The 15961-nt window shown below is 37.1% G+C and overlaps 1 pseudogene; it reads left to right on the forward strand.

The window, feature by feature from the left end:
- The first annotated feature begins 543 nt into the window (after positions 1–543).
- Positions 544–15961, forward strand: part of LOC120854128 — a 133769-nt pseudogene continuing 118351 nt past the window's right edge.

The following is a 15961-nucleotide window of genomic DNA, read 5'->3' on the forward strand; positions in this document are numbered from 1 at the left end:
GTATTTGGTAACAGAATCTTTAACGAAGTAAATGAAGTCATTAGAGTAGATCCCAAGCCAGTATGACTGTGTGTCCTTATAATAGAGCGGACATTTGTATACGTATAGGCACAGAGGGCAGAACATGTGAAGACGCAGGGAGAATGTGACCATCCACAAGCCAAGGAGAGAGGCCTGAGAAGATACCAACCCCACCAACACTGTGATCGTAGACATCTAGCCTTCAGAACTGTGTGAAAATAAATACCTATTGTTTAAGTCCCCAGTCTGTAGTACTTGGTCATGGCAGACCTAGAGAACTAATTCAATAATAACTACAACAGTACTAACATTTTATAGCACTTTTAAAGATTTGTATGATCTCATTAAAATTCACACACATACTAAAGGACATAAAAGCCTACTCTGAGACGGGCACTTTAATGTCATCAGTGCAATTTTACCAATGAAGAAACTAAAGCCTAGAGAAGTTTGCTGATTGGCTTGAAGTTCCATTATTAATCAGTAATCAAGACACAAATTACACCCACGTCTTCTCTCTACATGGCTTTCCTGGGCCTCCTGCTTCAGAAAGATTTGGCTCTATGGGTCTCCAGGTACAAGGAGACAGAAGATGCGGTATCTGCCTCATGACTGACCTCTTTGGGCCTGGAAATCAGTGAGCAGCTAGGACAGTTTCTGACGGTTGGGGGCCCTCACTGCCTAGGCTATCATCCTTGTTGGGACAGAGGGAACATCGGGGCTTATCCAAGAGCTTTGTTGATCCACCCCATCCCCCAACCCCACCAAAAAAAAAAAAAAAAAAAATCTCCTGTTCTTCAGTAGTCTCAACTTTGGCTGGAAGGGTGGTATTATTTTGAGGATTTCTCCTGACCTTCAGTGACCTTTTGAGTCCCAACTTGAAAGGAATTAGAAACCAAAATGTTGGGGGCTTCTTTTCTTAAATTTCTTACAACTTATGCTCTATCTCAGTTGGGTTAGTGGATAACACATGAGAGATTACTCTTTATTCTGTCTCATTTTCAGAAACTGTGTATTGCCAACTGCTCAGGAGAGGGAGGCATGTGTTTGTGGTTGTGTGTGTACCTGGACTGGGGTTACCCCTCAGATTTTGTGGGTGTTTTTCAGCAAATGTGCATTATTCTTAATTGTCCCATAAGGTAAGCAGACATTGTCCACTTTGAAATATTGATCAGTTTGTTGTCTTCTAGAAAGCCTCTCTCTCCTCTCCTTTTCTAAATGAATCCTACTTAGACATTCATGTTTGGTTCTTATTCAGTCTCCTTTCAGTATTTTCCTGAAAGTTTCAACTGAATACTGTGAATTCCTACATTCAGTGCCATAAAATGTTCCACTTAATGATATAATGCCAGTTCACATTAAATAAACCAGTGTTTGTGAGGTTATTTATCAAAGCTGTGCTTAGCCTCTTGGAACATACTTGAGACCATGAACCTGAACCTCATTTCTTTTGACCTCTTCATTAAAACTCTGCTTGAAACTTAGCAGAATTCATTTGGCAATTTATCAAGCACTGTTTTATGCCACTAAAACAATTACTGTCTCAAATATTGCCTTGTTTTTTCATCACTGTGGAAATTCCCATGTATTTATATCTTTCCTGACAATTAAACTGCAATCTTCTCAAAGGCATTTTGTCCCTGCCATGGATAAGTGTTTAATAGATCACTGTATTAGTTTTCTATGTTGTTATACTACATTGTCACAAACATAGGGGCTTAAAACAACACAAATTTATTATCTTACAGTTTGGTAGGTCAAATGTCTGACAAATGTTTCATTAGAATTGAATCAAAGTGTGAGAAGGGAGGCTTTCTGGATGCTCCAGGAAAGAACCCATTTCCTTGCTTATTCACATTGTTGGCAGAATTGAGCTCTTTGCAGCTATAGAGGTATGGTCCCTGTTGCTGGCTGTCAGTGGAGGGTATTTAGCAGCTTCTAGTGGCTCCCAGGGTTCTTGCATTCTCTGGCTCATGCCCTCCCTCCATCTTTGTGGCTTTGGGGTGACTTTTCTTCCTTCTTCTTCCGCTTTCAAGGACTTATATGATTATACTAGATTCACCAGGATAATCCAGTATAATCTTACTATTTTAAGATTTAGTGATTTCCAGCCTTAATTCCCTTTGCCTTATAATTCAATGTATCTACAAATCCCAGGGATAAGGATGTGGACATTTTGGGGGACCATTATTCTGCCCATCACAATCATTAACCATGGGTAATTATAAGGATATGATCCTGTCTTGCTGCTACACTCTGAAATTCTGCTTTAGGCAATTTTGAACACAAATTGAATTCAGCCACAGAGCTGGCACTTTCTTAGGAAGTGGTGAGCTTTGAGCTGCTGTATGTACAAGGAAAAACTACTTTTCATCCTTCAGGAACAAGGGTTATAAATGAAAAAGAGCCCACAGGGATGTTCCACTTATCACTAATGATGGTGCCTATGAAATGTCTCCAGAGGACTCAGAATCTGCACACTTGAAATCCTTTTCAAGTTGAAGTTCTAAAACAGTGCCAAACTCTCATTTCCTTATGATGATGCTTCAAGATAGATTTCATTCAAAAAAAATCAAAACTAAATATAATGAAGCAAGAGCAAGGTTTTATTATTATTATTTATGTTTACCCCAAAGTCCAAGTATATAGTCTGATCCCTGATGGGCCTGTTGTTTCATTACCCTCTACCCTGGCTGTACAGCCCCTTCTGTTAGTATCAAAACACATCTTTCTAAAAGAGCAATTTTTTTTAACACAGGATAAAGATAAAAAGTAGAAACTGAAGATTTCTTCTAGATGCATGATTAATCAAGGTAAAGTTGATAAAACTGAGCATAGGAAGATGATTTTAAGAAAATCAGCTCCCAGGGAAACCATTAAGGAATTCTAACTATTTATAGGAGCTTCCTTCTAAGCTCCTCTGAGGCCCAGCACTGGCCACAAACTGGGTTTGGCACAGCAGGTAAACAAGCTGCCGCTGTCAGTCCTTCTATGGAGAAGATGGCTAATATGGGCAGGAGGATCCAGGAGGTCATTTAAAGCCAAGAGATTGCAAGGTCCAGGGAAAGTACATTGAGAAAAATTGTATTGGTCACTGGCATATTTCAGGTGCTGTTTTAGATTTAGGTGTAATAACAGTTGTCCTCAGCATCAATAAGCTTATAGCTTTGTGAAAAAACAGACAATTAAGTTGTTCACTCAGTAGACAATGCTACATACAGGTAGAACAGTTATGGAAGCTCAGAGGAGGGTCTAACCACTAAGTGTGTTAGAAATTTTCTGGGAGACAATGATAGTTCAGTTAGGTGTTGAAAAGCAAGTGGAGATACCAAGCAAATAGAGATGGGGCAGGCATTTGAGTCGGAGACAATAGGGCAGGAGGTGTTGGAGGAGTTACAGTCTAGTGAGGTAGAGAGAACCAAGTCACAGAAAACTCCATACAGGAAGGCAAGAAGCCTGTGCTAAGGCTTTAATCATATCACATATGGATTATCCTACCCCTTGTAACTCAGCTAGTAAAGAGTCTGCCTGCAATGTGGGAGAGTTGGGTTCAATTCCTGGGTTGGAAAGATCACCTGGAAGAGGGCATGGCAGCCCACTCCAGTATTCTTACCTGGAGAATCCAGGTAAGATGGACAGAGGAGCCTGGCAGGCTCAGTCCATGGGGTCGCAAAGAGTCAGAGCTGACTGAGCGACTAAGCACAGCACAGCAAATAAAATGTAGAGGATGATAAGGAAACAAAACTGAGGGGAGGGAAATAGTTCCATGCTCTCAGAATAGTTCATTAGAGACATTACCCTGGTGAGAGAGTAGTATTAAGGAGGAAAAGGATTAATTAATCCTGAGAACTAAGTGGCAGTAGAGGGGATAGAGTGAAGATGGGGGAATAGAGGAGTTGTTAAGATGGAGAGGAAAGTGAAGTATGATTATGAGGTTCTTAGATTATGTAGATGACTTCGCTGGTGACTGAATTAGCTTACAATAGCTAAAGAAAATACAATGCCTAGCATGAATTGTGTTAAGAAGGACATAGTTTTCATTAAGCTTCAATGGGCCAAGGTGTAGAGACTGAGTCTAACTCAAGTAAAGGGAGGAGCTCTTACAATGTATGCACAAAGATATAAGAAAATGGGAATCACACTGGAAATCCAGAAGCTCAAAAATCTCCAGACACCTGGGGTTTCATACAGGCTGTATGCCAAGCATGGCTAGCACTTCAGCAGTAAGTATTTATACCTCTTCACTTCATTGCTCTGTTCATTGATATGATTCCATCACATTGACCACTGGTCTAGTTCCCACTTGCTACTAATAGGTTCTCTCACTCTCTATCTTGAATTTTATTTCAGCATTCTGAAATTTCTGCTTTCCTAGGAATCTGGCTAATGAATTCTGCTGTACCTCCAAAGGATAATGACAACCTTTTTTCATGACTTAATGAAGCATTTAGATACATCTTATGCCATAATCAATATATCTTCTCTGTGAAGACCAAAGCTTATTATTCTGTCTTTGAACTGTCTTTGAAAAGATGTGGGGTAACTTTGGGCCTTCCAGGAAGTAACTGACTTGGATAAATAATGACTATTTCACGATGCCGTTTTTAGAAAAGTAGTGAAGAAGAAATTGTATCTGTAATAACAGAATTCTATAATAATAGAATTCCATCTGTAGTAACAGTATTATTATAACTGAATGATTTCTAAAGATTCTGTTAAATCAACAACTGCAATATTAACATTTTAGGTCCCAAGAAACATTCTCTTCAAACTCTCATGCAATTAAAAAATGAATCTAAATAATGACTTCTGTAATCAGATGACCTTGATTCTGTCCCATGAACAATTTTAGAATCTTCATGCTAGTGTTATATCACACATACATAAAGAAAAAAAAAGATATGAAAGACTCCAATGCTGGCAAAGATTGAGAGCAGGAAGAGGGGGGGGGCGACAGAGAATGAGATGGTTGGATGGCATCACCAACTCAATGGACATGAGTTTGAGCAAACTCAGGGAGATAGTGAAGGACAGGGAAGCCTTGTATGCTGCAGTCCATGGGGAGAATCAGACGTGACTTAGTGAATGAACAACATGAATGAACAAATACATATACATGCACAGCTCATGTGTATATGTATTTGTATATATATGTAGAATATACATGTGTGTGTGTGTGCTTAGTCGCTCAGTCATTTCCAACTCTTTGCAACTCCATAGACTGAAGCCAGCCAGGTTATGCTGTCCATGGGGATTCTCTAGGCAAGAATACTGGAGTGGATTGCTATGCCCTCCTCCAGGAGTTCTTCCCAAGCCAGGGATCGAACCCAGGTTTCCTCCATTGCAGGTGGATTCTTTACTGACTGAGCCACCAGAAAAGCCCAAGAATGCTGGAGTAGGTAGCTTATCCCTTCTCCAGGGGATCTTCCCGACCCAGGAATCAAACCAGGGTCTTCTGCATTGAACGCAGATTCTTCACCAGCTGAACTACCAGGAACCCCTAATATACATGTATACATACATTATTAGGTTGGCAGGCCAAGTTTAAAAAGTTTGAAGAATGTAACTTTTTCACTGATAATTCTAAAGTGAGGAAATATAGACAGAAAACTAAAAGAGTGGAAAATGGAGCTAAGTAAAAAGCATATAAAACATCTTGTACATGTATTTGTCATATGCACTTGATGAAAGAAGTGTTTATGGTAAGTCTTTAGAATACTTATAAAGCAAATGGATTTACTGTTACATTTTTAAAATCTTGATAAAATTAGGCATCTCTATAGCAACCCAGGTGTTATGCTACATGTTTTGTTCTGTAAATACATTAAGCTTTTTAAAGAATACAATATGTAATAATGTAATTAAACAACTTTGGTTTGTTCAGATGATAGTTGGGTAAAATACTTTCTACTTAAATTGGGTGATATGATTTTCCAATATAAGAAAGGCCTTTAACAATTTAGCTTGCTGCTGCTGCTGCTGCTGCTGCTAAGTCGCTTCAGTTGTATCCAACTCTGTGCAACCCCATAGATGGCAGCCCACCAGGCTCCCCTGTCCCTGGGATTCTCCAGGCAAGAACACTGGAGTGGGTTGCCATTTCCTTCTCCAATGCAGGAAAGTGAAAATTGAAAGTGAAGTCGCTCAGTCGTGTCTGACTCTTCGCGACCCCATGGACTGCAGCCTACCAGGCTCCTGTATCCACGGGATTTTCCAGGCAAGAGTACTGGAATGGGGTGCCATTGCCTTCTCCCAAGAATTTAGCTTAGAAAGGTGAAAATGATTTACTCTATATTTCCTTTGGGAATGCATGTTTTTCTCTATAAAAGATACACAGACACACATGTGCACACATGCAGATACACACAAAGATTTTGGCGATAAATACATGAAAAACTGTTCGGGAGGTTCTTTTTTGGGTATGAATGGTTTTTAATTTCCTCTTTTTAAGTCTTCTCTAATTTTTATGTTCCCCAGATTGAGAACACACTACTTCTAAAATCAGGAAAAGCAACAAACAACTATACATGATACAAAAGAGAGCTAAACTTTTTTATGCTGGGTCCTCATGATTAAGGGGGAGCAGAGTGACATGGTAAAAATGTCCATTTTAAGTCTGCTGCCCTAATATATTTCTACACTTTGCATATTTGATTAAAGATACTGCCAACATTCAAGGTGATATAAGTCACTGAATGCTTTGATGGTTTTTGTATCTCACTGACTCATACTTTAGGTCTCAGTGGGTCTAATTATTTTACATTTTAGTGAGTTAAGTAAAAAGATCTGGGCTGAGAACAAGCACAGGGGAGTTAGCCCTAGCTTCCTGGATCCTTTAGTGGGTGTGCAGGTACCTGGGGCCAATGACTGACTACATCTCCACATCCTGATTCACACTGTCCCTGACACCCACCAATATCCCTCTCAACTGGTGGGAGTCAGTGAGTCAACAAACAGCAAAGAAAGACACTGGGTGGTACATGAGACACAGATATCCTGAAGGACAATATGGTCTTATATTATTACATTTATTCCCGGTAGCTCAGCAGTAACTCTTCCCAGAGGGCTACAGTCCATGGGATTGCAGAGAATCAGACACAATTTAGTGATTAAACACACACATTACTTTTATACACTAATATTATCTGTTTAAATTATGTACAGTCTTTGATCATGCAGAGTTACTGTATCCATTTCCGTATCCACTAGCACCTGTGCTAGTAGCTTTGGTCCTGGCTGACTCTTTGCGACCCTATGGACTGTAGCCTGCCAGACCCCTCCATCCATGGGACTCTGCAGGTGAGAATAGCAGAGTGGGCTGCCATGCCCTCCTCCGGAGGATATTCCTGACCCAATCGAGCCCAGGTCTTCTGTGCCTCCTGCAGCAGCAGGCATGTTCTCACCAAAACACACCACCTGGGAAGCCTGTACCTATTTCAGTAGACTGATTAATAATACACTTAAAAGAAAAGCATTTCTGAAGTCAGGTTTTTAACAAAATAACTTTATTTTCAGGTGCTTTTCCACTTTAATTGACTTCTCTTGTGGCTCAGGCGGTAAAGAATCTGCCTGCAATGAAGGACATCTGGGTTAGATCCCAGGGTTGGGACAATCCCTTGGAGTAGTAAATGGCAAACCACTCCAGTATTGCCTGGAGAATTCCATGGACAGAGCAGCTTGGCAGGCTACAGTCCATGGGGTCTCAAGGAGTCAGATTGATGGAGCAACAGATACTTTCCTCTTAGGAAGTTAAAATAATTATGCCATAGCACTAACTCTGAACATATACTTGGCAAGCATTTGAAGATGACCAAGTAAGATGACAGATGGAGGGGGTGATTTCTTTACAAGGAAATCCCCACAACACATTTTTAAGTTCTCATGAAATCTGTGGGCATTCTATTGTGATCTGAAGTGTAGACTTCATTTGAAATACAAAAACATTTAATGCTAGACATTCTAATCAAGTATTTTGCTCCTGATGAAACATGAGGAAAATTTCTAGCACAGAAAAGAATGACTTTTTACAAGTATGTCACTGAAACTGTTGAACCAATATAGGTAAATATGGATTAAGGATTTTCCTCCTTTACTCTGTTTTGACTATATTGAATTAATGGGATTATTTCAAGGTCTCCTGATTATTTTGCTTCTGCAGATACTCTTAGAATGTCATTTATTATTCAGTTTCTATCAACTAACCTATGATGAGTGTCACTTTCATAAAATTAGAAAACAGCAGGAATAAGAGATAAAACAGTTTTCTGATTGTCTTGATTTTTCTGCAGACTCTTCAGAAAGCTACACTTCAATGATGGAAGATAAACATTACGTAAAATTTTTTCCTCAGACCACAGACCTCAAGTTCTTTTTCACACAGAAGATTAATGTAATTTCACTTTCAATGAACCACACTTAAAATAAAATCTGATGATATGAAAATATATTTTCTGATTATCTTTTAATCAGTTTTGATAATTTTCTCTTCTACATGGTATAGTGAAGTGAACTGAAATCGCCCAGTAATGTCTGACTCTTTGCGACCCCATGGACTGCAGCCCACCAGGCTCCTCCCTCCATGGGATTCTCCAGGCAAGAGTACTGGAGAATCCTTCTCCAGGGGATCTTCCCGACCCAGGGATTGAACCCGGGTCTCCCGCATTCCAGGCAGATGCTTTAACCTCTGAGCCACCAGGGAAGCCCTCTACATGGTATAGAGCCATTTTACCTGTGGTGGATTCATGTCAATCTATGCCAAAACCAATACAGAATTGTAAAGTAAAAATTAAAAATAAATAAATAAATTTAAAAAAAATAAAATAAAATTAATTTTAGTTCATATTTGTGATTACAATTAGCTAATAATAATAAATAGGGTATTGATCATGCCCACTGTCAACTGAATCTTGCAGGTTCTGCCTGATTTCTGACTCAGATGACTTTGCAAGGGCCCCCCAGCCTGGGCAGGTGCTCATGCAGTCCACGGTCTGTACAAGGGTGTGACTATGAATACATATTAGCAGTGGTCCATATTGAGTATAATGATTTTCATTAAGTAAATTCATCAGGTGTACTTTCCTACTGATCATTTCTTATTGAATCATACAAGTCCTGGAAAATATATACATATTCCTCAGTTATGTATACATGATTTAAGTATATTTGAAAATAGATCATTTCAATCTCTTATTAATGAATTCTGTATTGATTACCTCTCCCTCTTGAAGGATAATATTTTGGTATATCTCATTAAGCATAAATTAATGTTCAAAACCACTGATATTCAGTTCAGTTCAGTCACTCAGTCATGTCCAACTCTTTGCAACCCCATGGACTGCAGCATGCAAGGCTTCCCCATCCATCACCAACTCCTGGAGCTTACTCAAATTCATGTCCATTGAGTTGGTGATTCTATCCAGCCATCTCATTCTCTGTCACCCCCTACTCCTCCTGACCTCAGTACTTCCCAGAATCAGGGTCTTTTCCAATGAGTCAGTTCTTCACATCAAGTGGCGAAAGTATTGGTGTGTCAGCTTCAGCATCGGTCCTTCTAATGAATATTCAGGACTGATTTCCGTAGGTGGACTGGTTGAATCTCCTTGCAGTCCAAGGGATTCTCAAGAGTCTTCTCTAATACTACAGTTCAAAAGCATCAATTCTTTGGCGATCAGCTTTCTTTACAGTCCAACTCTCACATCCATACATGACTACTGGAAAAATCATAATTTTGATTAGACAGACCTTATATTACTGAATTATATTTTATATTTGTACTATAGCATACTGTTGCCTTTTTAGTTAAAATCAGATAGCTCATTTACCTACTATAATTTAGGCAACTCTTCTCATTTTAAAGCTTAGGATACTGGATTATATTTCTTGGAATTTTCAAAATCAATAAAATGCTCATTCATTCCATGCAACATACAGATTATTGGTTTTGAGTTCAAGCTCTGAAAGCAGACAACCTGAGTCTAAAGCCATGTTGCACAAATTGCTAGCTATATGAATTCAATTATTTCAACTTTCTATAACTTGATTTCTCTTTTTTTATTTGTAAACTAAGTTTTAATGAAAGTATAAACCTCATATAGTTGCTGTACAGTATAACTAATATAGTACAAAGAACAGGATATTTCTTGAGCACATCTACAAAAATAAAGACTTTTGTTCAGGCATAAGCAGGAGAAAGAATTAAGGAAGACTAAGTATCCACTGGCTTCCCTGATGGTTCAGAAGGTAAAGAATCTGCCTGCAGTATAAGAGACCTGGGTTCTATACCTGGGTTGGGAAGATCCCCTGGAAGAGGGCATGGCAACCCACTCCAGTATTCTTGCCTAGAGAATCCCATGGACAGAGGAGCCTGGTGGTTTACAGTCCATAGGATTGCAAAGAGTTGGACATGACTGAGTGACTAACACACATATATACTAAGCATCAGTATTAAAATATTGATGCCAAGAAAAAGATAAAGTATTCAAAGAAGTTAACTAGGCATTATACTTCTCTAAAACATAAAAAGTAAGGCAACAATGAGCAGAGGTAAAACAAACAAAAATCTCATGCAGCAAAAAGAGGAAATTTGGTATATGGTAAAGGGGACATCTCAAATAACAGGGCAAAGATAACATTTTAATAAATAGTTTAATAAATAAATTGACAATAATTAAGTGTCAAAAAAGATTAAATTAGATCCATATCTTATAATATATATCTGATTAGATTCTAATGAATTAAAGGTTTAAATGTAAAAATGAAACCATATTACAAGAAAACATGTAAATTCTGTAAAATCTTTTTGTCCTGTTTGTACACAAGGGTTTTGAAACTGTATTCAAAGTTCAGAAACAATAAAACACTGAGAACAGAAACTATATTTAAAAATATATTAAATGCGATAGACAAACTCAAAGACAAACTGATAAATTGAGTGCAAATATTTTTAAATTATATCACAAGACAAAATATCTATATATTATAGTATAAATATATGTTTAATACATATATATTCAACATATTTACATATCTTATAGTTATATGATATATGAAAGATATAATATGAATACATTCTATATTTATGTGAAATATAGTATATATTGTATATATGTAAATACATGATATATTCATATTATATATGTGTATGATAAATATGTATGTGATCATATCTGATATGATAAGTATATATATGATCATGTACATATGATAAATATATATATAAATATAAAATAAATAAATATATATGTAAATATACACTTGTATATATATATATACACTTTTTTACCAACTGATTGGTATATTATATATGTTCTGTATTATGCAATATATCACATACACATAAATACACAAAATATATAATATATCATATGTATTTTATATACTTATATAAAATATTGGATTTGACAAAAAGTTAATTTGGGTTTTTCCATCACATCTTAGAGAGAAACTCAAACAAACATTTTGGGCAACCCAATATAGTATAGATATATATACACCTTCTTACAAAATGATTGATGTATTATATAATATGAATTGATTGGTATACTGTATAATATATATATTATTGTTTATATTATTTAATATGTAAAATATATATTATATCTTATATATTATTCTAATTCTAATATATATATAGTAGTATTACATAAGATATATATTTTATATATTTATATATCATAGATATATACTATAAACATGTATAAATATACTTGCTAATTGATTAATCAATATAATATATATCTTACCTATATTTTATTATGCATTATATCATATAAATATTAAATATATATACTATGTGTGATATATTACACATTATAAATTTATTTAATATGTATTTTAAATATACATAGGTCATACACACTCTTACTAATATATATAATATACATATATATTCAATATTTCATGTTAGACATATAAATACATAAAATATGTCTTATTATTTTAAATTATCTATGATAGAACTGTTCAAAAAAGATCTTCAAAACCCAGATAATCACGATGGTGTGATCACTCACCTATGGCCAGACATCCTGGAAAGTGAAGTCAAGTGGGCCTTCACTACGAACAAAGCTAGTGGAGGTGATGGAATTCCAGTTGAGCTGTTTCAAATCCTAAAAGAAGATGCTGTGAAAGTGCTGCACTCAATATGCCAGCAAATTTGGAAAACTCAGCAGTGGCCACAGGACTGGAAAAGGTCAGTTTTCATTCAAGTCCCAAAGAAAGGCAATGCCAAAGAATGCTCAAACTACCACACAATTGCAGTCATCTCACACACTACTAAAGTGATGCTTAAAATTCTCCAAGCCAGGCTTCAGCAGTACATGAACCATGAACTTCCAAATGTACAAGCTGGTTTTAGGAAAGGCAGAGGAATCAGAGATCAAATTGCCAACATCTGCTGGATCATGGAAAAAGCAAGAGAGTTCCAGAAAAACATCTATTTCTGCTTTATTGACTATGCCAAAGCCTTTGACTGTGTGGATCACAATAAACTGTGGACAATTCTGAAAGAGATGGGAATACCAGACCACCTGACATGCCTCTTGAGAAACCTGTATGCAGGTCAGGAAGCAACAGTTAGAACTGGACATGGAACAACAGACTGGTTCCAAATAGGAAAAGGAGGACGTCAAGGCTGAATATTGTCCCCCTGCTTATTTAACTTAGATGCAGAGTACATCATGAGAAATGCTGGGCTGGAGAAGCACAAGCTGGAATCAAGATTGCCGGGAGAAATATCAATAACCTCAGATATGCAGATGACAACACCCTTATGGCAGAAGAGAAGAGGAGCTAAAAAGCCTCTTGGATGAAAGTGAAAGAGCAGAGTGGAAAATCTGGCTTAAAGCTCAAAATTCAGAAAACTAAGATCATGGCATCCGGTCCCATCACTTCATGGTAAATAGATGGGGAAACCATGAAAACAGTGCTTGACTTTATTTTTCTGGGCTCCAAAATCACTGAAGATGGTGACTGCAGCCATGAAATTAAAAGACGCTTCCCTGGTGGCTCAGTCGGTAAAGTGTCTGTCTACAATGTGGGAGACCTGGGTTCTATCCCTGTGTCGGGAAGATCCCCTGGAGAAGGAAATAGCAATCCACTCCAGTACTATTGCCTGGAAAATCCCATGGACAGAGGAGCCTGGTAGGCTACAGTCCATGGGGTCGCACAGAGCCAGACACGACTGAGCGACTTCACTTCACTTCTACTCCTTGGAAGGAAGGTTATGACCAACCTAGATAGCATATTAAAAAGCAGAGACATTACTTTGTCAACAAAGGTCTGTCTGGTCAAAGCTATGATTTTTCCAGTGGTCATGTAATAATTGATGTGAGAGTTGGACTATAAAGAAAGCTGAGCACTGAAGGATTGATGCTTTTGAACTGTGGTGTTGGAGAAGACTCTTGAGAGTCCCTTGGACTGCAAGGAGATCCAACCAGTCAATCCCAAAGGAGATCAGTCCTGGGTGTTCACTGGAAGGACTGATGTTGAAGCTGAAACTCCAATACTTTGTCCACCTGATGTGAGAACTGGCTCATTGAAAAAGACCCTGATGCTGGGAAAGATTGAGGGCAGGAAGAGAAGGGGACGACAGAGGATAAGATGACTGGATGGCATCACCGACTCAATGGACATGGGTTTGGGTAGACTCCGGGAGATGGTGATGGACAGGGAAGCCTGGCATGCTGCGGTTCATGGGGTCACAAAGAGTCAAACACGACTGAGTGACTGAACTGAACTGGATAATATAATATCATAAATACAGACATACTCTAACCAACTAAATTGGTTTGGAATAATGAATTGTATAATAAAAATTGAGCAAACATCAAAATTAGTGCATAAACAGATCCAAATTAGCCCTTAAACATAAGGAAAGTATTCAGTCTCAAGTGCAGGTTCAGTTCAGTTCAGTTCAGTCGCTCAGTCGTGTCCGACTCTTTGTGACCCCATGAATCACAGCATGCCAGGCCTCCCTGCCCATCACCAACTCCCGGAGTGCAGGTAGGGGAATGCAAATGTAAATACATTGAAATAGTTTTTTACCAATCTTATTGGAAAAAATTAAACATATTTTAGCATTCTCTTGGTGAATTTCAAGGGAAATGGGCACTTTCAAACATTGCTAGTGTGAATGCAAATCAATGCTGACTTTGAAAGGGAAAATTTGGCAACATTTAATTAATAGAACTTCACATGCATTTATCTTTGTCCAAGAAAGTCAGCATCTAGAAATTCTTCTTAAAGCAGTCTTTATAATTGCTAAAAATTGAAATCCAGCCCAATGCCTATGCATAAAATTGAAAATAAGTCAAACATCACTATGTGAGAGAAGGTGGGTAAACTTGCATACATCCTCACCATTTAGTTAAAAAAAAATGAAATCTTAAGAAGTGTGATATGGAGTGATATTCAGGATACTGCATTAAGTGATAAGAAGCACAAAAGATACAAGAGGTACAAAAGTGATAAAAAATACAAAAGTGTATCTACAGTACGCTATGCTTCATGCAAAAGGGAAGAGGTAAGGTACTTGTATCTATGCTTTGTGCAAAAAGCAGCGCTGAAGATATAAACCAGAAACTAACGTGTATATGTATAAGAAGTGAGTTAGACCTGCAAGGAAGTTTGGTGGCTTAGGAAAGGATAGATAGAAAGGAATAGAGGAAGTAAGAACACCTTAAGTATATATTTTTGTACAATTTTAACTTTAAGAATTATTTTAATGTTGGATATACATTAAGATACACAAAAGATACATAAAATCTACAAGTGTGGGAAAAAGCACACTTCATGTTAATAATCTAGATGTTCTGAAACAAAAACTATAATTTAAATAATATCTGAAATTGAGATTCTGACATATATGCTTATAGTTGTTTTTCATAATAATCTGTCTGAAAAAAGATATGGAAATAGTCTCAATTTCTCACATCAAGTGTCACAGGTCAAGTACAGAGTCTCCCTCTAGAATTCCAGCTCTTACTGCTCTAATGCAATTAAGATTCAATTTTTCTATAAACAAAAATGATACAAAAAACATGTTATTGAAATCTGGAGTCTAAAAGACAGACAGAGAGAGAGAGTAGTGAGTTATTTTCCTTTCCACAATGGCATTATTTAGCAATATAAATCTATTTTATGCATACTCTAAGGCTGCCTACTAAATCGTGTCAAACTCTTTGTGATCCCATGTAATGTAGTCTTCCAGGCTCTTCTGTCCATGGGATTTCCCAGACAAAGATACTGGAGTGGGTTGCCATTTCCTTCTCTAGAACATCTGCCCAACCAGGGTTTGAACTTGTGTATTTTACATGGGCAGGCAGATTTTTTTACCACTGGGCCACCCGGGAAGCCCACTCTAAGGCTGAGGAAATAGCAAATCCTTCAATATATTGTGGATAATTGATTCCAAATTTCTCTCTATGTAAGACTATAAGAACACAGGAAAAGGGAAGGCTAAAACGAACCCTGTAATATTAACTAGAATACCAATATAAAAATAATGAATATTAATAAAACACTGGAAATTGATATAGTGAGGTATATATAATTATTGTATGCAGATGTGTTTATTTGTCATTATAGTAATAATGAACACACCTAAAGCCCAGGTTTAGGTTCCTAAATATTTTAATTTAACATAAAGAAATAAATAAAATAAATGATTGATTCTTAAACTGGAGAAAGAAACATTCAAGATAAGCCTAGAATAACACACCTAACAAAAAGTAAGCAAATGTTTATAGATTTATGGAAATGTTTTGAATAAATATAGAAAATTAGTACAGATACAATATTATCATCAAATCTACTTATCATATCAAATTTTGCCAAGAGACAGCCTGAAGTGGATCCTATTGGAAAAGTCTGGAAAATTGGATCACCAAAATAAATCCTAATGGATAACCCATAGGATAAAACAAATGAATGGGGATAAATGGGA

This window comes from Oryx dammah, unplaced genomic scaffold, assembly GCF_014754425.2.
Source record: "Oryx dammah isolate SB20612 unplaced genomic scaffold, SCBI_Odam_1.1 HiC_scaffold_27, whole genome shotgun sequence".
NCBI lineage: Eukaryota > Metazoa > Chordata > Mammalia > Artiodactyla > Bovidae > Oryx > Oryx dammah.